This window comes from Euprymna scolopes, chromosome 1 (genome assembly GCF_053919585.1).
Source record: "Euprymna scolopes isolate OS-2025 chromosome 1, ASM5391958v1, whole genome shotgun sequence".
NCBI classification, from domain to species: Eukaryota; Metazoa; Mollusca; class Cephalopoda; order Sepiida; family Sepiolidae; genus Euprymna; species Euprymna scolopes.
The window spans coordinates 90,810,313-90,837,074 of NC_136482.1; the positions used below are offsets into that span (position 1 = coordinate 90,810,313).

The window sequence follows — 26,762 nt, forward strand, 5'->3', positions numbered from 1 at the left end:
AATAAATACTGTGCGTATATTCGTCGTTTAACCGAATGTCTCTTTCACCTTAGAATTGCAACCTCTTAAACTGAACCAAAGCATTGAAAAGTTTCGTAAAAGGACCCACAAGGAACTCTTCTGGATAAACGACCAACTTTTATTCAACAAACTCATATTTTCTATCTTTTATGACAATACAAAGATTGGCTCCACAACGGTTTTTCAACAAAAAAACGACCTCAGAAAAGTTTCTTTTTCAAAAACTGTGAGTAGAAAAATAATTTAATTTCTGTGACCTTAAAAATTCTATGTATGGCGTTTTTTCACGGTAAAACAACGAGAAAGAGAAAAAAAAAAGAAGGTATATTAACCCTATGAAGGATTGAAACTGCATTCACTCCATTACGAGAATTCAGGACAACAACTCGAATGCTCGGCTGGATTAGTTTTTATTCCAAATGTTTCTGGACTCAAAATTCTTCATGTTTTTTCTCGAGAGTTAAAATAAATTCTTAATTAACTGTTGTTCTCCATAGAAAATTGAACATTCTTTTTGTTAAAACAACAGGTACATGACTTTTATGTGGAAAATGTGTGATAATTTTGCCTATCTTTTCTGTAAGGTTGCGGTTTTTCTGTTTATCTAAAAAAAGTACGGACTTTTTTTATAATTTCATTTTTTACTCAAATAAACTAGGCCGGTGTACAAAAATGGAAGTGAAGTTCAAATTACAAGATGCAATTTGAACTTCACCTCCATTTTTGTACAGCGGCCTAGTTTATCTGAAAAAACATTGGAGAACAACTCTTTAAGGTCTTTCTTTAGTTTTTCAGCTCCGACTGTAAGGTTATCCACTTTCTGACAAAAATCGCTAATGAACGAGTGCCGTTTTTTCACCCCAGTCTTCAAAAAGAAATGGAGCGTACTGTTTGCCAAAAGATCGCCAAAGAACTAGACAGACTCGTCAAAACAGGAATTTCGACAATAGTCGACTACAGTGAGTTGGCTACACCCATTGTGTATGTAAAGAAAAATCTTAGGATATCAGAGTCTGTGCAGACTTCTTGACTGGGTTGAATGCAGCATTAAGGGATCATCATTATCCACTACCCAGCCCTGAGGAAGTTTTCACTAAAGTAAATGGAGGGAAAATATTTTCAAAAATAGATCTGAATGAAGCGTACTTAGTGTTTCTTGTTGAAGATGAAATCTTGAAACTTTTGTATATTGCCACTCACAAGGGACTGTCTAAATTCAAAAAGTTAGTTTTTGGAATCAAAGTCGCACCAGCTGTTTTTCAACAGATAATCGCTACGATGTTGAGCCACCTTGATTTTTTCCAATGGATACTTGCACGATATACTAATGAAAAGTGAAATTATAGAGCAACATAGAAAACACGTTTTTCAGGTATTCGAAAGGATAAATGAGTACGGCTTCACACTTAAAGACACTAAATGTGAATTTTCTCTTAACAAGTTAAAGTACTTAGGGAGGTAATAAAAAAATGGTAGACGGCTCGATCCACAAAGGTCCATAGCAATAAAAAATATGCCTGCACCACACAATATAACAACATTACAAGGATTCTTAAGCTTAGCTAACTATTACCTTCATTCTCAATATGCACCCATTGTGCACGCCTTTAAATGAACTCCTAAGGAAGGACAAGGTTTGAAACCCGCCTATAAAATGCAAGATGGCGTTCAAAAAGTTGAAAGTGGAGCTCATATCGGAAGCATTTCTGACTCATTACAACCCAGACAGACAGTATCGTCATAAATGACGTGAGCACATATGGAATCGGTACATTCTGGACGGATCTATGAAACCTATAACATATGAGTCAAAAACACTACTACCTGTGAAAAGGAAATATTCCCAGATAGAGAAAAAATCCTTAAATATCATTTTTGCAGTGACAAGATTCCACAGATACCTGCATGGACGACACTTCAAATTACAAATGGATCACAAGCCACTGATCTATCTTTGGCTGGAAAAAAGAGTTGCCTACACATACAGCCAATAGGCTCCAAAGACTGAGAACAATCCTATTGAATTACGACTTTGATATGGAGTTCCTTCTTTCAAAGAAGTTAGGATATGCAGATGGTCTACTCGAATAAATACCAAGGAATGGTGAACCACTATTATCCTGGACTATATAAGGATAGAAACCGAAAGAGACGAATTTATTAGAGAAACCAAGGAAAAACTGCAGATTAATGAGGAAGTAGCAAAGGTTTTCTCCACATGTGATCAGGTATTATTATATCGGGAGAGAGTAGTTGCTCCAACGACTCTCCAAAAGAAAATCTTGAATGATTTTCACACAGGATACCCTGGCGCCACCAGAATGAAAAGTTTAATGCATTCATACTTGTATTGGAGAAATATGGACAAGGATATTGAAGAAAAGGTGAAGGCATGCAGGGGATGTGCACTAGCTGCTAAAGTTCCACCAATTTAATTTAGCCCATGGCCTAAAGTGGACTACCCGTGCTCACGGATACACATGAACTATGCAGGGCCACTTGGACAGAACTACCCCATAGTAGTGGACAGCTTCTCCAAGTGGCCAGAGGTCTTTAGGTGTAAAAACCCAATTATTGACTTCACTATAGAAACTCTTCATTAGTTACTTGCACGGTTCAGAGTGGTCGACTGCTTAGTGTCAGATAATGGCACTCCGTTTACATTCGAGGAATTTTAAAGAGTTCATGGAAGACTTCCAAATGGACCACATCACAATTCCGGCATACCAACAGAGATAAAATGGACAGGCCAAACGATTTATGGACACCTTGAAGAGGGTTTTGAAAAAGATAGAGGACACTCTATCTGAAAAGCTTTGCAACAATTTCTTCAGGTATACCGCATAACTCCTCATGAGAATGCACCATCCCAAATGTCTCTAGTGGAAGTAATGTTTCCTAAAAAAAAAAAATACAGCCAGTCTTTAACAAATTATTGCCAAAACAGGTAAAACACACAGACATTTCCTACAAAGAAATAAATGCTGGGATAAAATATTCTTCTGCTACCTCTCTCCCACAGAAGAGACGTTGTAAGCCTGTCTTTGTTTTATCGTTATTTCCATGGCAAGTGCTCGTCTGAGCTCGATCTCTGGTGCCCCCTCGCCAATCTTTCATGAAAAACACCCGTCTATATGAAACCACTGTCAATAATTTTCCCCACTCTTTATCTGTGCCAAAATCAAAATGTAGATTCCATGAACAAAGCTCCTTTCTTAGAAATGCACGCCTGTGGAACTCTCTTCCATTTGCCTGTTTCCCACCTGACTAAAACTTGGATGCCTTCAAGTCCAATATGAACAAATTCCTGATAAACCGCCCCTTTAAGTAAGACACTTTATCAAATCTCCATTACTAACGATTACTACGATATTATCCCATTGATTACTGTACACGCAATAACCCTTATCCCTGAGTGGCTTCCGGTCTTTGATAAGTGGTGACTTCCATGTAAAAAAATAGAAAGAAAAAAAAGATGCATAAGGATAATAAGAATTTCTGGGAACAGGATCGACCATATGGTCTACATGGTGGAAGGCCCATATGTCAAGCATAAGAAACACTTGAACCAGATACGCAAACACACTTTGGACAAGTCCAGTGAAACTTTGCCAGCAAAAAGACGTTTGACCTACTGTATGACGCATTTGACCTGGAACCCCCTCAAACAAATACCGAAATATGTCGCTCTGGCAGAAAAGGGAAACTAACGGACCCCTGGGAGGTCAACCCAAGAAAGAAAAACTATAGGGATATTTCGGGGAAATAAATCTTTGGAAGTGTGTGTTCTGAGGCAATTAACACCCTTATAGCCATTGACACTATGGATTCGTCTTGCTTATATAATGCCAGACATTTCTACCTGTAAGCAGTGAGTACACTCGTAGTTTAACCGTTCACAATAAATCACAGAACTCTTTCACCTTATAATTGTGACCCCCTTTAATCGGACCATAACTATTATCCATTCTGAGACTATCCAAAATTCATAATATTCTTCAGTTTCTTCAGTTCAACACAAAGATACATGTCTTGCAAGTATATATATATATATATATATATATATATATATATATATATATATAGGCATCATTTTTCATCATGAAGTAGAATATAGCGATGTAACGCTACGATTAAAAAGTTAAATATAAATGTTTAAAGTTCATAACCAAAACTTTTCATAGAATTGTTCACTCAAAATGAATAACTCAGTAATTTGAAATGATAAAATGTTATATAGTAATGGGATCGGTTCCATTTTCGTGTGAGTTTTATTTTTGATATCATTTGATTATCAAAGATAAAACTTAATAAAATTCATTATTAAGTTTTATCTTTGATAAAAATGCTTCATGATTTAACACTGTAAGATTGAAAAGCATACCTACGAATGTTTACTTTTCCATGAATCCTTACAAAGTTGAAAAAAAGAATAAATAAAACACGAAGACAGCCCCTTGCATGGAAGGAAAAATCGTCTATTTAAATATATGGGGATATGGGTCAAATGTTGAGGGGGATTAGTTTGGAGAGGTTTCCTTGATATAGATTTTTCCAGCAATAAAGGTTTTTGATCATAAACTTGTAAAGCATAGGGTTATAAGTTTTTGAAGGCAGTAAAATATTAAAACTAAACATCAAACGAGTATATAGAATGACGGGAAGGTTGTAGAAGATAATGAATGATCTAATAAATTCTTGTTATTACATATCCTCTGATGTATCCATCTTATTTCAACTTTTGACTTGATAAGATTTAGCCATATTAGCGCTAGTTAAAGCATATATACATTTGTGTGCTGTATTTTGTTCATTTGGTGTTGCCCAAAAGTAATAATAGTAATAATTATTATATTTGTAAGTGATAGAATATTATATTTTTCTAAGTGATATAATTCAAAGTGCTCAATATCATAGAGCAGATGTGTTTATACAGCGTTGCCAGGGTCATAAATAGAGCGATCCTATATAGAGCAGGTGCTTTTAAAGATACTTAAAGAGAAAGATGTTCATTATATTTTGTTATACTACTGCATACAAGAAAAGATTATCTGAACTGGCCGGAAGTCAGCGGTCAGTATCCTAGATGAAGCATATGTGTGTGTAGAATATATTTTCAATATCGTATATGCTTGCTGGAGAAAGCGAAGACAAGGAACTCAGCGTTGATCGGGAGTACATTAAAATAAATACAGTAGCGTCCAAAAGTTAATGAACGGTCGATCATTTTCTTTTAAATGGCTTCTAACTTTATCTATGAAAAAGGGAAAAAAGATTTTGGTGAATTTTCTAATGTTTAGTAATGGTAGTTAAATAATTAAAAAAAAAATTTTTTTTTTAATACATATTAGTTTTTTTGTTTTTTTTTACACATAAACAAATTTAATTAAATTACTGGTGTCCAAAAGTTAAGGAACGGGGGAAATTATTAATGAAAAAACATAGAATTCTTTCAGTATTTAGTGAAAAGCCTCTTGTTTTCAATCACACTATGGTATCTTTTGCTGCAAGACAGAACTAATCGTTCACATGTTATAGGGGGGGATATTATTCCAGGATTTTCTTATACATTCCCATAAATAATCAAGATTTTTTGGGGTGTTTCTGTGATCTTATCACCAATAATTTTCCAAACGTTTTCAAATGGCTCCAGGTCGTTGAATCTATTTAGCTCGTCTAAAACTGTTTGCTTTATGGCATGGTGCGCTGTCTTGCATAAAGATATCAGAATCACAAAGATTAGGAACCACATGTTTTCTAATCAATTCTCTGTACGTTCAGGCATTTAGTTTTCCATAAATCCTCACAAAGGAGCCAGTTCCTTTTGAAGATATCATGCTCCATACCATTATACTACTCCCCTTCAAATTTCACTGTACTTTTAACGCATTTAGTAGACAGTCTTTCTCCATTTTTTTTCTGACATGTGGTATTTTGTCTGATCCGAAAAGAGTGAATTTAGAGTCCTCACTAAAATGAATCTGTTACAATTTTTTTCTTCCCAAAACAAATGTTTTTCGGTGAATAACTATCTGTAATAAAAATTAAAAGGCTTTGAGCATGGACTTCTTGAAAATAATCAAATTTCGCTTAATCTTTGTGAGATCGTTTTTCTGGAAATTTGTCCAGTTTCGGATATAAACTCCCGGAATATTGAAGCCGCAGTTTTAAAGCAATCAGAATGAGATGATCGAGTGATTTTTCTATCCTCCCTCTTAGTTGTTATTCGGAATCGGCCCGATTTTTTTCTTTTCAGTCAGTGGTAAACTTTTTTTTTCTATTTTCAATAACCAGAAGAACACCGCTTTTAGACCTGTTCGATATTTTAGCAATCACCCCTATGGTCTTTTTTTTTTCATCATAATGGTCACAAATAAGCTGTTTTTCTTGTATAGATAGATTTTTTCGAACATTTGTAAATTTGTAATTAAAATTGCTAAAGTTTGTATTAATTTTCCCCGTTCCTTAACTTTTGGACGCTCGTAATTTAATTAAATTTGTTTATATCTAAAAAGCTAATATGTATTCATAATCAAAAATAAAAAGCAACACTTATTTAACTACCATTATTAAACATTGGAAAATTCACGACAGAATTTTTTCCCCTTTTCATAGTTAGAAGCCACTCAATAAAAATGATCAACCGTTCCTTAACTTTTGGACGCTACTGTATATCTTATATTAAAGTATTAAGGGGAAGATAAGAAACTCGGCATTGATTGAGATGAATTAAAACGAATATATATTTTATTATATTTTTGAGGAAGTAGATGATGGTGAAACTCGATGTGACTCAAGAGAATAATTGCAAAGCTTAAAGCTAAGGTGAATGACTTATTATTATTATTATTATTATTATTATTATTATTATTATTATTATTATTATTATTATTTTCAGTACATTAAAACATAAAAAACAAATGGACTAGGTGGAGGTGAACTAGGGATGTAGAGAGTGATGTAGAAAAACGAAGAGGAGGGTAAAGAGAGAAAGATAGATGAATTGAAATAGGTAAGTTTAAATTAATAAGGAGTTTTAATATAAAGATGTTAGACAAACTTCTATTTTGTTTATTATGGTCCTGGGCAACGTCGCTAGATTTGCATATATATATATATATATATATATATATATATATATATATATATATATATATATATATTTCGTGATTTGGGGGAGTACAAAAGTTCATTATCACCATTACAAAGGAGAGGGGTTTTTTAAAGTATTAATTAAAAGTAATACAAGAACAAATAAAGAAGTCAGTTAACTGGTTTTACTCTCACTCATCAAGATCTGTATCGATGGATTTTTATTAAAAAGTAAAAAATCGAGGGAAATTATGTATATTTAAAATAAAACCAGTGATATATAGATATAAATATATATAGTGAATGAATGACAAAGTCTATATTCCAGAGTTCATGATGTTGACCATCTTATAATTTATTCATTTAATTCAGTTGACATTTGCAATTCTTGACAGTATCTGTTTTGTAGCTCAAAATCAATCACTTAATTATTATATAAATTAGTGGATCTATTTTGCCCTTAACTCATATATATAAACAGTAATTAGCAGAAAGAAGCAATTGTCAAAAAAAAAAAAAAAAAACAGGTTGGACCCTTTCATTTTCTGTTTCTGTGGGCTCTCTGGATCCAACTAAAATGACATTTAGGTTGGCCTATATATATATATATATATATATGGTGACTGCCACTTCTTTACAGAAGACGGCCAACCCTCACGATACGATGGCGTGTGAGTGAGTCCGCATATGATTCCACATAGCCCCACCCGGCCTGCACAGTTTGCCGCATATTCTGCAGGATAACCTTGTTGGTGACTGCCCCCCTCCCTCCCGTGCTCCCAGTTCATGTCCCGCGTGCGTAGTTCCATGACTCTTGAGGCCTGCCTTTGACAGGCACACCCTGCCGCATATCCCGCACGAGTACGCGGGGTCGAGATCAAAGTCCTCTGTATCCTCTCGCTTTCGTAAGGCTCGCTTTATAGTGGCGTGCTCAACTCTCAAAACCTCGAAATTCTCACATCCCACGTAGACATAGCGCCTCCAACTTTCCCAGTCTTCAGCTATCTCTTCCCACCTTGTTATTTCTATGCCAAGTGCCCGCAGATTTCCCTTAACTACATCTTTGTACCTTTTCCGAGGTTTGTGATTGGGTCGTTTGCCACATTCAAGCTCCCCATAGAACAATTGCTTAGGTATCCTATAATCCTCCATTCTCACTACGTGACCCGCCCATCGAGTCTGGTTTTGAAAGACTCGAGCCTCTATGCTGAATGTGCTCGCCTTCTTGAGCACCTCTTCATCGGACAAGAGAGCTTGTTTGGTGACATTAAGTATCCTGCATAGGCATGTCTGGTGGAATCTTTCCAGAGCCTTGATATGACAGCGATATGTCGTCCATGTTTCCGAGGCATATAGGAGGACAGGTAGTACACAAGTCTCGTATACCTTTATCTTTGTTTTGAAGGTCAGGGCTCTGTCTGCCCACACTCGTTTTTCGAGATTACCAAAGGCCTTACTTGCTTATTGATCCTTCCTAAGATTTCCTTATCAAGGGTTCCGTCGCTCGATATAGTACTGCCAAGATATACAAAGTCCTCAACGGTGCCCAGTTTCGTTCCATTTACACAGATGACCGGTTCCTCGTAGCGGCTGTTTGGAGCTGGGGTGAACATTACCTTGGTTTTCTCCAGGCTAATTGTGAGGCCAAAGGCAGTGCACGCCCTGGAGAAGCGGTCCATGATGCCCTGCATATCTTCTGCCGTGTGTGCGACGAAGTCCACATCGTCAGCATACAGCAGCTCCCTGACAAGTGAGTGAAATGTTTTCGATCTGGCCCTGAAACGAGTAAGGTTGAATAACTTGCCCGTTGTCCGAAATCGAAAGAGCACTCCCGTTTCCCAGTTTCTAAATGCGAACGCGAGTGTTGTTGCGAAATAGATTGAGAACAAAGTTGGAGCTAGAATATCTCCCTGTTTAACCCCGTTGTCGATGGCAATGCCCTCTGAAACTGTGCCGTTTAGCTGGAGACGCGCTTTCATGTTTTCATGCAGTTGTCTGATCATATTTACGAAACCAGGTGGACATCCATGTTTCCCCAATATTATCCACAGGGCAGTTCGGTTTACAGTGTCGAAGGCTTTTTTCAGATCCACAAATACCTGGTATAGAGCTAGCCTTTGTTCTTTGCATTTTTCCTGTATCTGACGGACTGAGAAGATCATGTCCATTGTGCCACGCCCGGGTCTGAACCCACTTTGGGCTTCGGGCAGTACTGAGGGGCAAATATATTCATTTAGTCTGTTTAGTAGGAGTCTGGCAAATACCTTACCGACTACCTCCAACAGACTAATCCCACTGTATAAGGGAAAAGGACAAAAAGTCCTATGTGGGAAGTACAGGGATATATATATATATATATATATATATACATACAATATAACCTTATTAGAGATATACAGATAGAAAATATTGGCCTTTATAGGGTGATAGCTTTCTCATAGTAAAAAAAAATGCTGATATTCCTAAAGGTGATAAAATTTAAAAAGTCAAAAGAAAAATTAGTCTTAAATTTGATATAACCTCAAACATAAAAATACTTATCTTCCTAATTGTAACTCTTAACCTTAGTAAAGAAACTATGAACCTTATAAAAAGGTAAATACAAATCCTATTTATGTACACCAACTTTCAAATCACACAAAATATATCATTAAACATATCCTCAAATCTATCAGTAAAAGAACTAGCAATAACTAATAACATTTGTTGTTTACCAAGCTCATATAAAAACATATGAATATCTTAGTATAAATAAATACTATATTGGTCCGACAGAAACACATTCAAAGAAAGGTATACCGACCACAAATGCTCCTTCATTAAGCCATAAAACTTAACTTCCTTTATACTACCAGGAACTAATAAACAAGAAATTTATACAAATTCTTAAATAGGAAATTTTTTTAAATTCTTGTCAATCCTTAGATTCCTCTGTTTTATACGCCTTTTTTTTCTTTTCTTTTTACATAGGCGTCACCACTTATCAAGGCCGATAGGCCACTCAAGGATAAGGGTAAAAGAGTGTAGAGTAGTCAAAAGGACAATATAGTAATCGATAGTAATGGAAGTTCGGTAAATCTGTTAACTTAAGTGGAACGGCTCATCAGAAACTTGTTCACGTTGGACTTGAAGACAACCATATTATAGACAGCTGGAAAGCAGGAAAACGGAAGACCATTCCACATGCGTGCAGTTCTAAGAAAGAAGCTTTGATCATGGAATCTATGTTTAGGTTTAGGCACAGATAAACAGTGGGGAAAATTATTGATAATGTTTTCAGCTAGTCTAGTGTTTCTTGTGAAAGTTTGGCGAGGGGGGACCATAGATTGAAGCTCAGTCGAACACTTTCCATGAAAATAACGATAAAGCAAACTCGCAACATCTCTTCTGTGAGATAGAGGTTGCAGCGAAGAGAAAAGGACATCTCCCACCAGGCCACGAAGTCTATTTTGAACCCTATCAAGGCAGGACAAGTCCTTTCTAGCAGCTCCTGCCCATATGTGGCAACAGTATTCCATCCTTGGACGTATCTGGCTCTTATATAGATAGAGAATTGCATCAGCAGTGAGATATCTACTGGATCGATAGAAGGATCCGACCATTTTTCCAGCGGCCTCGCCAACAGATTTGATGTACGTATTCCATTTAAGATCAGGAGTAAAAGTCAAGCCCAGAAGCCTGTCAAAACTTGAGGCCTCCCCAAGACGAGAACCATTCATTTTAATTGATGCCAGATGGGGATCAGAACGTTGATGATGTAAAGATAGAAGCTTGGTTTTAGATGCATTAAAAGTAACCAGCCACTCCTTTCCCCATTGTATAACGTGATCAAGATCAGAGGAGAGAGAATCGGAGAGAACTTGGTCGTTTACAGTCTTAGATGTGCTACCATAGATGGTAGTGTCGTCAGCAAAAATGATATAAGGATGTGATTTGGAAGATCATTAATGTAGATCAGGAAAAGAGTTGGGCCCAAGATGAACCCCTGAGGGACACCAGCATTTATACTGTGAGCTTCTGATTTTTGCCCATCAACTACTACTCTTATGAACCTATCAGAGAGAAATGATTTAATAATTGAGAAGACATTTCCAGCTATACCATAGCTAGAGATCTTGTGAAGTAAACCTTTATGCCATACCCTATCAAAGGCCTTTGATATGTCAAGAGCAATTGCCCTAGAAAGGTTGCCTCTGTCGAGAGATTCGCTAATCATATGAGATATAACTGTAAGCACATCTGCTGTAGATCTAGCAGAACAGAAACCATATTGTGTGTCACTAAGAAGGTTATTTTTACTGAGATGGCTGATTACTTCTGTATTAAACACAGATTCCAGCAACTTACTCATGACGCACAGGAGACTTATTGGCCTGTACTGAGAGGGGGATGAACGATCACCTTAATTCTTAAATACAGGGCATACTGATGAGATTTTCCAGGGTGATAGGAAGCAATTCTCCTTAAGACAACGTTTAAACAGTTTTGTAAGTATGGGTGCTAATTCTGGTTGAAGTTTTTTGAGTACTATAATTGGAATACCGTCAGGGCCGGTTGCTTTACTGGAATCAAGGTTTTTGATTAGCTTGGCAACATCACATACAGATATTTGTATATCACATAGTGTGTTTTCTGATACAGTAGGAAATATTGGGGTTGCCTAAATGAAAAACTATTTATTATTAAATTTAAAGATGAAAATGAAACACTTATATATAAAAACTAACTAACAGGGAGACTCGATGTTGTCCGGAATTCAATGAGGATCATTAAACGTTTCACTCTTCCATACTTTTATTGCAATCGAAATCGATTGATTGCCTGCTCTAGTTAGGGATCTCCTAGTGTATGGGAAAGAAGCTTGACATGCCTCCTTCAAAATTGCACATATTATATTATTATAGGCTAGAATATTAAATATTTCACCTATAACCTACGGGATTTTCGTTTTTATTGATATGTAACTACTATTTGAATTTTAAATTACTATTTTTGATCATTCGCAACAAAAAAATTTTAACATGCTTAATTATAATGTAGCTCAGCCAGACATAAAATAAATTTATACTATTAATAAATAAGCTGTTCTTTGTGTCATCCTCCTTTTCTTCTTCCCTGTCTATGTGATAAGTCTATTGTTACCAATATCCTCCTATCTCACTCTGTGCTTATTATTTCAACCCACCGCCTCTCCATTTTCTCTCTTACTTTTCCATTCTCTTTTATTATTCTTCCTCTTCTTTTCCCTCCCTTCGTCTCTCTGCTGGATACTTCAGGCTTATTTTTGTGATTTTATGTTTTGTTTTTCTCATTGTCTCATTGTATTTTCTTATATTTTTATCTGTTTCACTAATTAAACGTGTTTATATTCATTTTCTAATTTATTTTATTTTTTTAATACCATGTGATTGCTCTCCAGACAAGAACTTCTGTAAATTTTTTCAATATCTATTAAGTACTGGACTTTTGTAAAAGCAACATCGTCTGATGATGTCTCCAATTTGTTATAACTAGTTGATTGAAACATACTCATCAAGGTGTAGCAAATACATAAATACTTATGCAAAAATATATAAAAAGTATATCTTGCTCTACCTTTCTATCGAGAACTCTTTATAAACCTTGTTAAATTCATTAGATGTTGCACCTGTAAATTATATCAATCTGGAATATATATATATATATATATATATATATATATATATATATATATATATATATATATAGTGGTAAAATATCTTGGAGACTAATCACTTTTAAACCTACCAGACACTCCCTGTTTACAAAGGGAGGGTCGTTTTAACCATATGTGAATAGTCTTTAAGATATTCCAATGATGTTTCGGGTGAACATAACTCAGAATGGAAAATGAGTCCATGCTAAACTTGTTGTGCATGACAAGTTTTTCAGTAAATAGATATTATATATAAAGAAGAATACTCGTCCCAAGATGGATAATATGAACTTCCAAGCAGAACAATTTTGGATCATTTTCATGACTTATTACAAAGATTAATATCAAGATATAATGCTACGAAATACATGTCCTTATTTCAAATTTGAACAAAATTCATATGATTTTCAGTCTAAAAATGTCTAAAATTGAAGACTTTAGCTTAAGGGATATTAATAAATAAATTGAAATTCAGATAATCTTGCTTAATCAAATCTAATATACTTGGATGTTATGCTCCCTTCAATCCTTTCATAAATTCCTAAAAAAACTTAAATTTTACAAAATAAAATTTAATCCTCAGAGGTGACCAGAATTGTGTCATGTTTAATTTGTTTTAATCTGTGTTTTTTTTCTTTGTACTTCGTGTTTTTTGTAATTTGTTATTTCCGTGGCTTAGTAAATTCTTATTAACAATCAGCGAAACAACATTCGAAAACCCAGAAAAAATGGGATGTTAAAAAAATAAATAATAATAATACTTGTTTTTAAATATATAACACAGTTCTGATTATCAATGGTTAATCCTAATGTGTAAGAGTTTCATAGTACTATCCATGTAAAACATGTTGCAAGTGGGGCATTCTAATCTAGTCATCTCTTATTTTTAAATTCTCCTGTTTCTTTTTGAAAGATTTTCTTATTTTGTAGCAAAAAGTTTGTTTTTTCACTAGGTAATTTTATGAATCATATCAAAATAATATTCACTTTTTGACTGATAAATGAAAGTTATTGTTAAAAATCATTTCAAATCGTTGAGGCTTATCAAAAAAGAAGAAAGTACTTTGTAGCAGCGATTGTCATAATTTTAATGAACGATTAGCAGGATGACTGTCAGGAAATTGAAATAGGTGAAGAGAGATAAGCTTAGAGAAAAGTGATTGCATAGGAAGGGGATTCAATACTTAGTAACGATTTGGTTAGTGCGGACTAGACAGAAGCCTTGTAACTACCAGAGTTGAACAAGGGAATTAATTATGAAAGAAGGATAACAGAAGCAAGTCAAAATAAAAAAAAGTGGAAGAATTGAAATACAAAAAAAAAAAACTTTGAGAAAAGTCAGAACAGTGAGGTTTAACATTTTGATTTCTCTTCCTGCCCTTTTCTGTCACCAGAATTGATAAATATGAATATTTGTTGGGTTTCCCTAGCTAAATCACAAGATTATGAACTCTATTTTATAAAATAGTTTTCGATTTTAAATTAATCTATTTATAACGTATTTTATGTATTTATCTCCCTTCCAGTGAGATGATGTGACACAAAGGTCGGAAAGTGGGAATTAGAAAGCTATTGGTTTAGAGAAAAAACCTTCTGGCCTGTAAAATAATGCTTGACCAACCAAGTCGCTATTTCCTCGGTTATACGATTACGATTAACAATAAACTAACCCTCTTCTAAAAGAGAGAAGACAAAACCTGGGTAGATGGACTTCTTAAAACTGTGTAGGACCAAAATCTTACTTTAAGGGGGAGAAAGAAAATCTCAATACTGGCTTAAACTTTGGTGCTGAGGAAAAATATTTACCTTTTCAAACCCACTATAATTTCACAAAATTAATTAAGCTTATTTTTCGGAATATTTTAGATATGGATTGATAATTTGTATTATTTTGACTACTATTCTCATCGTGTTTGATATTTTCACAACGTTTTGGCCAATGTAATCTTTAAACTTCTTCAGATGAATCTTTTTTGACTTAACCTTAATGTCAAACTCTGAGTGAGAATAGTGACCTGCATAATACAAATAATTCATACTTTAAACTTGTGGAACTATTTTCACAAAAATATATTTACTAAAACACAGTATATTTACATCATGTTTTTCCAGGTGAGTGTCCTTACCAATGCTGAAAGTTATACTATGTTTCAGTTGATGAATCTTTCAAAATTCTTCAGGTGTATCCTTCATCTATAGTGATGTATTTCTCATCCCTATATATATATATAAAATGAACTCATTTTTTCCCTTATGATTTTGACTTTAATAGGATTAAAAATCAAGACATTTCATACAAATATAATATGCACAAACTGCAGCACAGTATCTGAGGTGTGTTATAGGCCTATTACCTATCCACTTCCTCGATAATCATAGATTCCTATATTCTATCTGCCGAGAGTTCACTGCCAAAATCGGTTAAGATCAATGGAAGTGGTAAAATCTTTTCTCTCTATTAAATTCCTCCTTCCCCCGCCACCACTTAACACTGTTGTGGGATCATCCACAAGAGACAGTTACGAAGGAACACCGGTTTCGGTTTTCTTTACTTCATAGTTGCTTAAAAAAACTGGAATAGAATTTTTATTCTACTGGGTGAAATGTACCATGGAGTTAACTGAATCGAAGGGTTATTTATGTTTTTGTTTTCGCCTTTCGCTGTGTTTTTTGTTTTTGTTTTTCCGAACACTCCATCATGTTTTCCCCTGATTTATGCTTTTTTGTTTTTCTGCTGTTTTTTTTTTGTTTGTTTGTTTGTTTTGGTTTTGCCGATTTTTTAAAAAAGTTTAACATCGCTTTTTTGTTACTTTTTATTTTTAAACAGGGTTATTACTTTGCTTATTCTTTACTTTACCCTCCCCCCGCTTACCTACACACCTCCAAACAACCGGGCAACGCTGGGTACCCCCGCTAGTAATTAAATATGATGTTGATGATTGTTAATTTATGTGTGTCCGTGTTTCTTAGGCACTTTAAATCTGATGAACCGAAGTAGCTTATTTTTAAATTAATGTATATCCGTATATACATTGCCTAGCTTTCCCAAATGGCCATCCATCTTGTACTGGCCAAGCTCAACCTTGCTTAACTTCTGTGATCTGGTGAGAACCAGTGTGTCAACGTGATTGTGCTGTATATAAACGCACACGTGTATATATATATATATATATATTCAGGCAAACATTATTAAAAACAACAGAGATACCTTGCTTAATGATTCTTTTTTTCAATTTTTCGATCTTTCGTAAGATTTTTTTAACTTCAAGATGGAAGGTATTTACAAATGTTCCATGGTTCACACGAGCGCTTTCGATTCTTTCTTGAATCATCATCAGGTGGAGGTAAAATATTAAAAATAGAAGTGAAATATATAGTTACGAATGATAAAAAGAGTCAATGAAAAGTCGATTAAAATATACATTTACGAGTGATAAAAAACTCGATTAAAAAGTAGGATGATAAAAGGCAATGTTAGTAAAACCAGTCGTATACTGGTTATGCTAAACATTCCAGCACATTATTGCTACTTTCAAAATTAATGCTATTTATAGATGGGTGCTGGGTTTTTATATATAGTGCTTCAAGTATTTTTAATTTTTTACAATTACTTTCTCGTTGCAAAATCCTTGTGTTGTCCACGAGGAGATTAGAGGGGGTACAGCTATGTTGATTTGTTAAATGATGGTATATTGAGCTAGTACTGTTCAAATGCATCGTTAATCGACGGGACAATGTTGTTTTTGTATGTCCAATATATGCGTTTTTATTTTCGGAGTTACACTCTCCTAAGGGGCATTGAAATTTGTACACAATATTGGTTTGCTCAAACATTTTTGTCACCGGCGATGAGTTATTTTAAACGATGAGGTTCTGGGTTCGATACTTCTTATAGTATATAATAAATCTAATCTTAGAATTGTTCTCTAGACGTGCTCTATATCTATGTATGATGCTTTTAATTATTTTTTCTTCCACTCTAAAATTTGGTGTCATTTGTTTTTTATAAAATATGTCTATAGTGTTAGAAGAGTGACTAGTATTGTTGTTAAGGTTTTTAGGGGACTCTAACAATAGTTTAATTTGTTGATCAACAATATAATTCGGAAAGTAATTATTTATAAGAACCTGTTTGATATTTTTAATTTCTATTAGTAGTGCTTTTTTCGTAGAAGAAATCATCTTAGCACGGTTTAAAAGATTTTTGATTATGGCAATTTTATAATGCTGAGGGCAATCACTCTTAAAGTTCAAGAGGCTGGATTTTGTACTAGTTGTTTTTTTGTATACAGCTGTGTCGAAAGTATTGTTAGATGAGTCTATAAAGACGTCCAGAAAGTGAATTTGTTTGTTATCATTTAATTCTATTGTAAACTTAAGGACAGAGTTTTTTTGAAAAAGATCTTGAAGTTTATATATCTGTTCGTCATTATCAGCTAAGAGGAGTATGTCGTCAACATAACGTACATACATAGGGGGGCTTTATATTATTTTTAAATATTTTATTTTCTAAGTCTGCCATATGAAATTCACTCAGGGTTGGTCCGAGGACTGATCCCATTGCGACGCCATCTATTTGATTATATATGTTGCCATTAGGATCATAAAAAGGTATTTCCGTGGTGCATATTAATAATATTTTTTTTAATATATTTTTATTAATTTTAAGTGGAGGGAGTGACGGATGATTGTAGATGTTGTTTATAATTATATCTATGGTTTTCGCTACAGGCACATTTGTAAGAAGACTTTCTACGTCAAGGGAAGCGATATTTCTATTTTCGGGTTGCATTGTTTTAAGTATTTGCATAAGCTCATGTGTGGATCTAATGCTGTACTTGCTAGGAATGTATGGGCTGATAAGTTCGCTTAAAGTTTTGGTAAGTGAATAAATGGGAGTGGGGATTTGCGAAATGATAGGGCTGAGAGGAGCATTAGGTTTATGTATCTTAACCACACCATAAAGATAGCCGGGTTTATATTCACCAATTATCTTGGGGAGTTGATAATTCCCAATTTGTGCGTTATTTGCTTTGATTAATTTGTTAATTTGTGTTTTTACAGTATTTACAGGATTTTTATTAAGTTTTTTAAATTTCGTATTGTTGTTAAGGATATTCTGAATTTTTGATTATAATCAGTTTTGTTCAGAATGACAAATATATATATATATATATATATATATCATCCACATACAGTACTGTTTCGCTGTTTCACAACTCATCAGTGCCATCAACTACCTCAAGCCAGGATTGAAACCAGATCGCCCAAACGACAGTCAGAGCTTCTAATTGTTCCACTATATGGCTGCTGCTATGCAGGTCGTGAATTAACAATGTTTTGTTTGTATATATATATATATATATATATATATATATATATATATATATATATATATATTATATCGAATTACCTTGGTATAAAGTGGCCCCTTTATTCCCCAACTAAATGTATGCATATACTTATTAAATATATGACTCATTCTATATTTTCCAATATATAGTATTTGTGAATTTGTTTTCCACTCCTATTGTCTCCTAGAGAGAGAGACACACACATATATATATATATATAATTATATAGACATACACACACAGTTAGGGAGACCCTAACTTGCTCTGCTTTGAATGATAATCAACTAATGTTCTACATTACCGTTCTTTTATTGTCATCAAAATCGGTGAAATTGCTAATTTTTTTTCAATCAAATCGATTGATTGTTTGCTCTAATTGGAGATCCATCGCGCCTATGAAATCAAGTGTAGGTTCTTACATAAGACTGGGGCGCGATCAAAGTGGATGTTTCTTTTAAGAGCACAATTGAACAATCATACTTTACTTTTGCATTGTAAACTTAGAATTAAGCCATTATTTCAAGATAATTTTATAAAGTCAACTGAAGGTTCTATACAGTGCACTGTAGACTACAAGTTATTGTGGACTAAGTCACTGCACGGATGTAGGTGCTGTTAGCATATGATATCTCAATGCTTCTTTCATAAAATTATTGTCATCTACCAAACAGCGCTCTATTTGTTTATTTGCACGAATCTTAGTGCGTATTTGTTGGATTAAGTAGCATCCTTTCATTCAAACAATTTTTGTCTGCTTAATCCTCTGTCCAAATAGTCATTGTTTGTAGACCAATAATTTTGTACTTCATTCGAAGTCAAGCAAAAACCGTCACAAATATAAAGAATTCTTTTGTGCAACAAGATTAATACATGGCACCTAATTCATTTCATCTTGATATCGACTGATAACCAAATTTGCACGAAGTTAGTGGTGATTTTTAAAATATTCGTAAACATGGCATACATTTTATGGTTTCCCCTCATTCAAAAACATATTGACTCAATATCTACTTCTCTTCCCACCCCTGTTAATCTTACCGCATTTGTTATTCTTTGAATATTTGTTATCCTTTGAACACTAACTTTGTTGCTGTAGGTTGAGGCATGGTTTTATTCAGTTATTGAAAAGGGATTCATCGCTAATTGTCTACCGGAGAATGCTGACAGCATTGCTCAGGCCTTTTTGTTAGCTTGGGTATGCTAGTTTTTTAAACTACACTTGACGCTATGCTGAACCTCCTGGATAAGAAGCAAATACTTCTATAATATATTTTTTCAATTTTTTTTATTTTTTTTTATTCAATTTTCACCCCAAACAAGGCACAGTGCCACTTTGAAGCAGGGGGCTACTATTAGGGAATTAATTAGCGGGGTCATTATGAAGGGAGAAGAGTAGAAAGATGTTTGTTAACATTACACTTGAACTTCTGCATATCATTGCAGTGGGGAAAGCAGAATCCCGGAAGGGAGTTCCAAAGACCCGCAGTTCTGGGGAAGAAACTATTGGAGTAAAAGGCTTTCTTGCACCTAGGGATCTCTACTGTAAAGGGATGAGACTTAGTAGCTTGTCGGGTTTGTTGGGGGTAGTTACGTCGGGGAGGTACAAGTGTTTGCAGTTCGTCAGAGCATTCACCATTAAAGTATTTGTAGAACAGGCAGAGGGATGCAACATCTCGTCGATGGGACAGAGGTTGAAGCCTAGATGACAGTTCAGGACCTATCAGGTTGGCGACTCTTTTTTGAACCCTGTCCAGAAGCGAGAGACAAGCAGCAGATGCACCAGCCCAGATGTGACAACAGTACTCCATACATGGGCGAATGGTTGCCTTATAGAGGTATAGGATACTGGCAGGCGTAAGTAGTTTTCTAGCACGGTAGAGGGAGCCAACCTTCCTTGCAGCAGCCTGGGCAATGCTCTCAATGTATCTATTCCAGTTCATATTCCCTGTAAACGTTAGGCCGAGGAGTCTAAAAGAAGTACTTTCAGGCAATGTGTTCTTGGCCATTGCTATTGGTGGTAGAGAAGGTTTCTTGTAGTTATTGAAGGAAACAAGCTTAGTCTTAGCAGCATTGAATGTGACCAACCATTTTTGTCCCTATTCCACTACGGATTGGAGGTCGTCCTCTAGTGTTTCTGCCATTTCCTTGGATATGTGTTCATTTGTTTTCCCCTCATATCTGTTATAGAGAGTGGTGTCATCGGCAAATATACCCATCTCTGAAACAATATTATCAGGGAGGTCGTTTATGAATATCAGGAATAATAGAGGTCCAAGGATAGACCCCTGAGGTACTCCCGCATTTATGTCATATTGTTTGGATGTATGTCCGTCGAGGACAACTTTGATTTTTCTATTACTTAAGAAGGATTTAATTACATTATGAATTCTTCCAGTGATTCCATATGATCTAATTTTCCTTAGAAGACCATCGTGCCATACCCTGTCAAAAGCCTTAGATATATCAAGGGCCACCGCTCTACCCTCCCCTGTTTTATCCAATGAACGGTATATACGTTCAGAAACTACAGTTAAGATATCTGCTGTTGAACGGGTTTGCCTGAATCCATATTGTTTGTCAGTCAGGAGTTTAGCAGCTGTTAGGTGCTGGACTAGGGCTTGATTAACTAAGGACTCAAATATTTTGGCGAAAAGCGGGAGGAGGCTAATGGGGCGATAATTTAGTGGGTCAGTTCTTTCACCAGAATTCTTGAAGACTGGAACCACAGAGGCGGTTTTCCAGCAGTCGGGAAAACAAGATTCGTTAAGGCATTTATTGTAAAGTTTGGACAGAACTGAAGCAACCTCGGCAGAGCATGTTTTTAATAGCACAGCCGGGATGAGATCTGGTCCACATGCTTTTGAGGTATCTAGGTTTTTTATAATAGCATGTACCTGAGAAGGGGTGATTTTCAAATCGTCAAGTGTGGCGTCTGTTCACAGAGGAAAATCAGGGAGTGAGTGGTGTACCGAGTTCATTGTGGAGTTTGAGGCAAACCGACTGGCAAGCAGATTAGCCTTGTCAGTTGCCGTGCAAGCAACCTCATGATTGTTTGTTAGTGGGGGAATAATTGACTGTCCATTATTAACTACGCTGTTGTAGATTTTCCAAAAATCCCGGGTTCCTAATATCTGTGCTTCGATGCGCTTTCTGGTGGTTTCAGAGTAATCTGTCTTAGCTGTGTCTATTACTCTCTTACAATTATTTCTAGCTTCTATAAACTTCTGTTTATTTGAGCTGGACTTATGTCGGTTGAATCTGCGGAACGCATGCTGCCTTTGACAAATGGCAGCTGCACAAGCAGAAGTAAACCATTGGGGAGAGTGGGGCTTGCTATAGTATTTCCGTGCGGGAACATGTGCTTCAATAGCAGTTTTGAACCATTCAGTTGTCTCATTTGCACACTGTTCCGCTGGAAGAGTAAAGATATTTTGCCATGGGGCATCTCTGATGAGCTCCCTGATGGCTTCCCAATCAGCCTTTTTGTAATACCTCGTTGTTTTGAGAAGTGGGTCTTCAGTTTTAGGGCGAGAATTTAGGCTGATTTCTACCATTATCACAGCATGATCAGCATTCCCGAGTGGGCTGTGGGCATTTGTTGTACAGTCATTGGGAACCGTTGTCAGAAAGAGATCTAGAAGTGAGGCATGTTGATCGTGCTGGTCTGGGAAACGTGTCGGAAATGTAACCAACTGAGATAGGGAATGAGATATAGAGAAGCTATGAGTTGCGCTACCAGCTACGTCTGTGTGATTTGAGAATCCTAGCCAGTTACTGTGGTGGACATTGAAGTCACCAAATACATGTATTTGTGCACTAGTATCGAGGGAGAGTGCTATATCTATGCTGTCTGAGACTTCGTTTATTAGGGTACAGTCTTGGTTTGAGGGAGAGTGGTAGAGAAAATACAAGTAGCTAATATTGTGTTGCATATTTAGTCTGAAGCACATAAAGGTCTGGCCCTCTGATTCTAGTTTTATTTCTCTAGTTAGGGGGAGGGTGTTTCGAATATAGACTCCAAGTCCATGCATATGTCTGTCCGAGTCCTTACGGTAGAGTGGGAGATAACCAGGCATGTTAAAGTGGTTAGAGGGAATGGAGGAATGAAGGTTAGTTTCACTTAATGCTAAGATATCCGGGGTGTTTACAAGGAGAAATGACTCAACATCATCTAAGTTAGTTCTAAGCCCGCGGATATTAGTAAATGCAAGCCTCAAGGGAGGAGGCAGGTTGGTTTTCTTTGAGTTTTGTCCTGGTTTAAACGTAACTTTTGCTTGAGCTGTCATTTCATTTTATTTTATTTAAAAGTTTCAGTTAGGGTGGATGAGTGAGGGGGTGCTGGACAAGTAGTTGTACAGAATACCAGACATGCGATACAAGTAGACCATCAGCTGTCTTCACCCACAGGATTGTGGCCTCAGGAAAGCCCACCGGGGATGAGTGCAGGGTCCCTTTCCATGCGCGACATGGTACTACAAACATCCCGATATATTACAACTGTTGATGGAGCAGCCGCTCTAAGCACTACCAAAGAGTTAGGGAATCCTGTACTATCAGTCGGAAACAGCAGCCAGGAACTGTCAATCCGGTACCCTCAATCCATTAGGCAAAGCCAGCCCAGTCCATCTGCACCGACATATATGGCACTGAAGCACCCCACTGTGTCCAGTTTAGGAAAGTGGGGGAAAAGCGGCGTTCATTGCCCTAGTTAGGAAACAAGGTCAACCACTGGGTTATTCAGACGAGTCCCTGTGATAATACCTCTACGCCTGGCCAATAGGCAAAGAAGGAGTATGAAAGCCGGGCGATAGACAGAGTCTATCTCCTCCTTAAGCTGTTTAGGTTTGCCAACCGGTGATTTGTTTGAGTCACCAGCTCTAGGAAGGTTGTCGTCCAGGACTGAAGAGGCCTCCCTCCCCTAGGTTTAGTTTCAGAGTTTTCCTTCTCCTAGACGGATGACCTGGGAAGACCTACGGGTCCATCAGCTCCGAGGGGGTTCGCCCCGCGCCTGGGTCCTAATCCAGGTATTTCTGCGACCCCGCATGGGTAGTTAATATTTATTGGTTATTTAGGTTAATATCTCCTGGAAAAATCGGGCATTTAGGTTAGCTTCTACAGAAAATTTTCACTCCTCAGGCGTGGTTAAAAAAGGGCATTATTATGCTTTCCATTTTCATTTTTACTGGGAGAGGGTATAGGTAAAAATTCATGCAGTGGAAGCAGCTAAATTAGCTACAGTATTGGATCGAGAGAGACGAGTTAATGTATGGTTAGATATAGTTTTGTAAGTTTAGCAATGTATGGTTAGATATGGTTTAGTGGGTTTAGGATTAGGATAAAGTGTTAGATTATGATCTACTTGCTATTAGAAATTCTGATTTGGTGCCCAAACCGGACATTTAGTAAGACTGAAAGATAAGATATGCTCAGTATAGATACAAGAGAACATTTGATATGGAGTACAGTTATACCTGATAGATATATGTTATTGCATATTCTGTAAGTATAGTTAAAGTATAGATGGATGGATAAGTAGTATTGTATACAAATGCATGGAATTTTAGACAATTTGAGTAATTTGAGTAAGTTGCCTTTAGACTACAACGAAGGAGAATGACTTCGCCTTTCTCTTAATATCCGGAAGTTTTTATTTCAATGAGTACCGGTTTAATTTGTGTACTAATTATTGCAATACTATCTCTTAATAAAGAGATATTAATGGTTATTGTTCATTATAGATTACTTTAAGTCAGTGTATAGGACTATGGCTAGTAAGTATTTACTTAGAAGCTTGGTTATGGGTTAGGAGTTATAATCAGGAGCATGCCTAGGAAATTTTAGGTGTTAATGGGTATCGATTTACGAGTTTGTTAGGGTCAAGGGCGGAGAGCAAAGACCCCTTTAAGTTACATGAGACGGATTAGGTTTAGTGGCAACTTAGGAAATAGAGCAGTTTTGATTTGTTAGTGATCAGGAGAAAGAGAATTTAAGTAAAAAATAACAAGGTTTGTCATGCAAAACAGACAAGGCAGTCATCTTGGAGGTAAAGTATCTATAGGAGGTACTTAGTATACAAGCAGCAGTATTTTGCAGTTTTAAGAGGAATTTTAGGTACAATAGTTTCATGTTTATTGTACAAGTCCGTAGTCAAGGTGAGGGACGAAGCACTTCTAGTATTGAAACTGGGTTTATCTAATTTTAAAAGTAGTTGACTATAGTATTATTAGGTGTTCTACTTAGCTTAGGGATAGAATGAAAATTTAAGGTAATATTCAGGGTGATATAAGCAATTTCATGAGGATTAGATATATGATCACTGGATGTTGAACTGCTCAGGAGGATTCTTGTATCAATTAAGAAGGATGTCTTGGTGATATAAGATTTGAGAAATTAAGAGTCTGGGGATACAGAGAGTTTTGAGCTGATGAGGATTCAGTATAGGCGATTGTATATAGGTAGCAAAGGTGGTTTAGTTTAGTACGCACGTATTGTACATATTAAGTATACTGCTTCAGTTCTATCCTCTATCGTAAAGGAAATTCCGTTTGTATTTCGGTTGGCAATTTTGTCAAGAGAGGAAATTTAAAAACAGCTTATCTAATTTTTGATGATATCAGTTTATAGACAATAGTACAGACTGATAAATTGTTGTGTAAGGCATAAGAGCCCCTCATCTTTAGATGAGATGATGGATCAAGAGCATAAGTTCGGAGCAGGGATCCGAAAAGGAAATGGCAGTGTACAAGGAAGGGGGGGGGGGGTAACTGATGTCTTATTAACATTTTATTTTAAAAAAAAAAAAAATTGCCTTTCGATGGCTGATTATATTAAGTATCGTACTTAAATAAAGTTTTCATATCCTCTAAATAAATTAGCATAATTTCTTTTCTTTTTTTGTTTTTGTTTAATACATACAATATATATTTTTGTTTAATACATACAATATAAATAAATCAAGCACAAATCTGAGATAAAATCCTATTTTATGTCATAGTCAAACTGTCTGATTTCATGGATCATATCACAAATTATTTAAAATAATGTATTTTAATTGGTAACCGAACATGTTGAGGTGTTTTTTATTAAGATGGAAATGTTGCCAAAAAATTAATTGAAGTTTTAAAGAAATAAATATTACTGTATTGTTCAGAAATAAAACCTTCCAGCCTTATATATATATATATATATATATATATATATATATATATATATATATATATATATATATATATATATAAAGCAAAGATGATCGAGTTTGTGTCTCCCTACATCACTTGTCAAAGGTTGATTTCCAAAAAAATAAACGATGACATATTTGATATCAGCAGAATTCTGCAGGAGTTTTACTCTGGTTTTTAAATAATTAAAAAAAATTCTATTATAATTTCAGGACAGTTCTTTATTTATTCCAAAGCCATTTTTATCACTTCCCCTTATTTTTTTCTTTTGACGTCCTCTGCTAACTGACCCTTCTTCTTTAACTACCATATCTACTAATCCAAGCATCATAATAGATTATTATACATTTGTTTGCTTATTATCGTAAGTACCACCCAGAAAAGTCAGGTATCTTTCCTAGAATTGTATATTTCCTTATGTGATTCGGGACATTATTTGTAAGATTGTTCAATATCTGAGGTGACTCAGATAACAAATGGAGCGAATTAATTTATAATCAGAAGGTTAAAGATTTTTTGATTGTGCCACATTTTAAACAACTAGAAATCTCAACTTTATAATCTTTTAGTTTTGTCAGATTTATCGCATAAGAGGTGAAAAAGATCAGATCTACGTGTTAGAAATCTTGGACTTTAAAGTGCGATGAAGATTTCTAAAGTTAAAGTCTTAAGTCACCTCATCGACAAACAAGATGGGTTGGTGAGCTATGGTTTCTTTCTTGACAGAAATGGCTTATGATAGATCGGCAAAATCTTTAAAGAAATTTAATCAGCACATCCCAGATTTTGATGAAAGTAATTACAATGGATGAGTTTAGGAAGTGTTATACAGTATGCTTTGAATTTTTGATTTATAATTTTTTAAATACATAGCTCTCTCTCTCTCTCTCTCTCTCTCTCTCTCTCTCTCTCTCTCTCTCATACACACACAAGCACACACGTATATATGACAAAATTTATGTCTAATCCAAATAAATTATTTGTATTGGTTTCACACCGAGTAGTGTGCACAGGTCTAGTGATAATTGTATGCTCCAAAGACTAAGGTATAAGTCTTAGTACTGAAAAATATAATAAGAACGGGAAATATTTGGAATACTATTGAATATCCTTCAAGTTTTTGGTAATACATGCTCACCAGCTCAACTGCTCTGCCTTGTGCACACGAATGATGACAATAGACAGTTTCATAGTTTCTCCATTAAAAAAAAATTGATTTGAACATGACGTATCTAATAACAGATAGAAAACAAGAACAAAAAACACCCTGAACTTTTGAAGAAGAGCTTAATCTCGAAATATTTGTCATTTTAATGATGGAATAAAGGAAAAATAAATGGAATTTATATATAAATGTAATGTTTCGTTTTCCTTTTGGTTAGAAGAAAAATGAAGTATCTTTTTGGGTAATGTATTTCATCTTTTCTGTTTACAGTCAGTGAA

At 35.4% G+C, this 26,762-nt stretch overlaps 1 protein-coding gene across 10 annotated transcripts in view; it reads left to right on the top strand.

Annotated features, from left to right (window-relative positions):
* LOC145245888 (uncharacterized protein C20orf96-like) overlaps positions 1-26,762 on the top strand; it is a 2,261,276-nt gene that overhangs the window by 981,961 nt on the left and 1,252,553 nt on the right. The gene's annotated exons all lie outside the window — the stretch shown is intronic.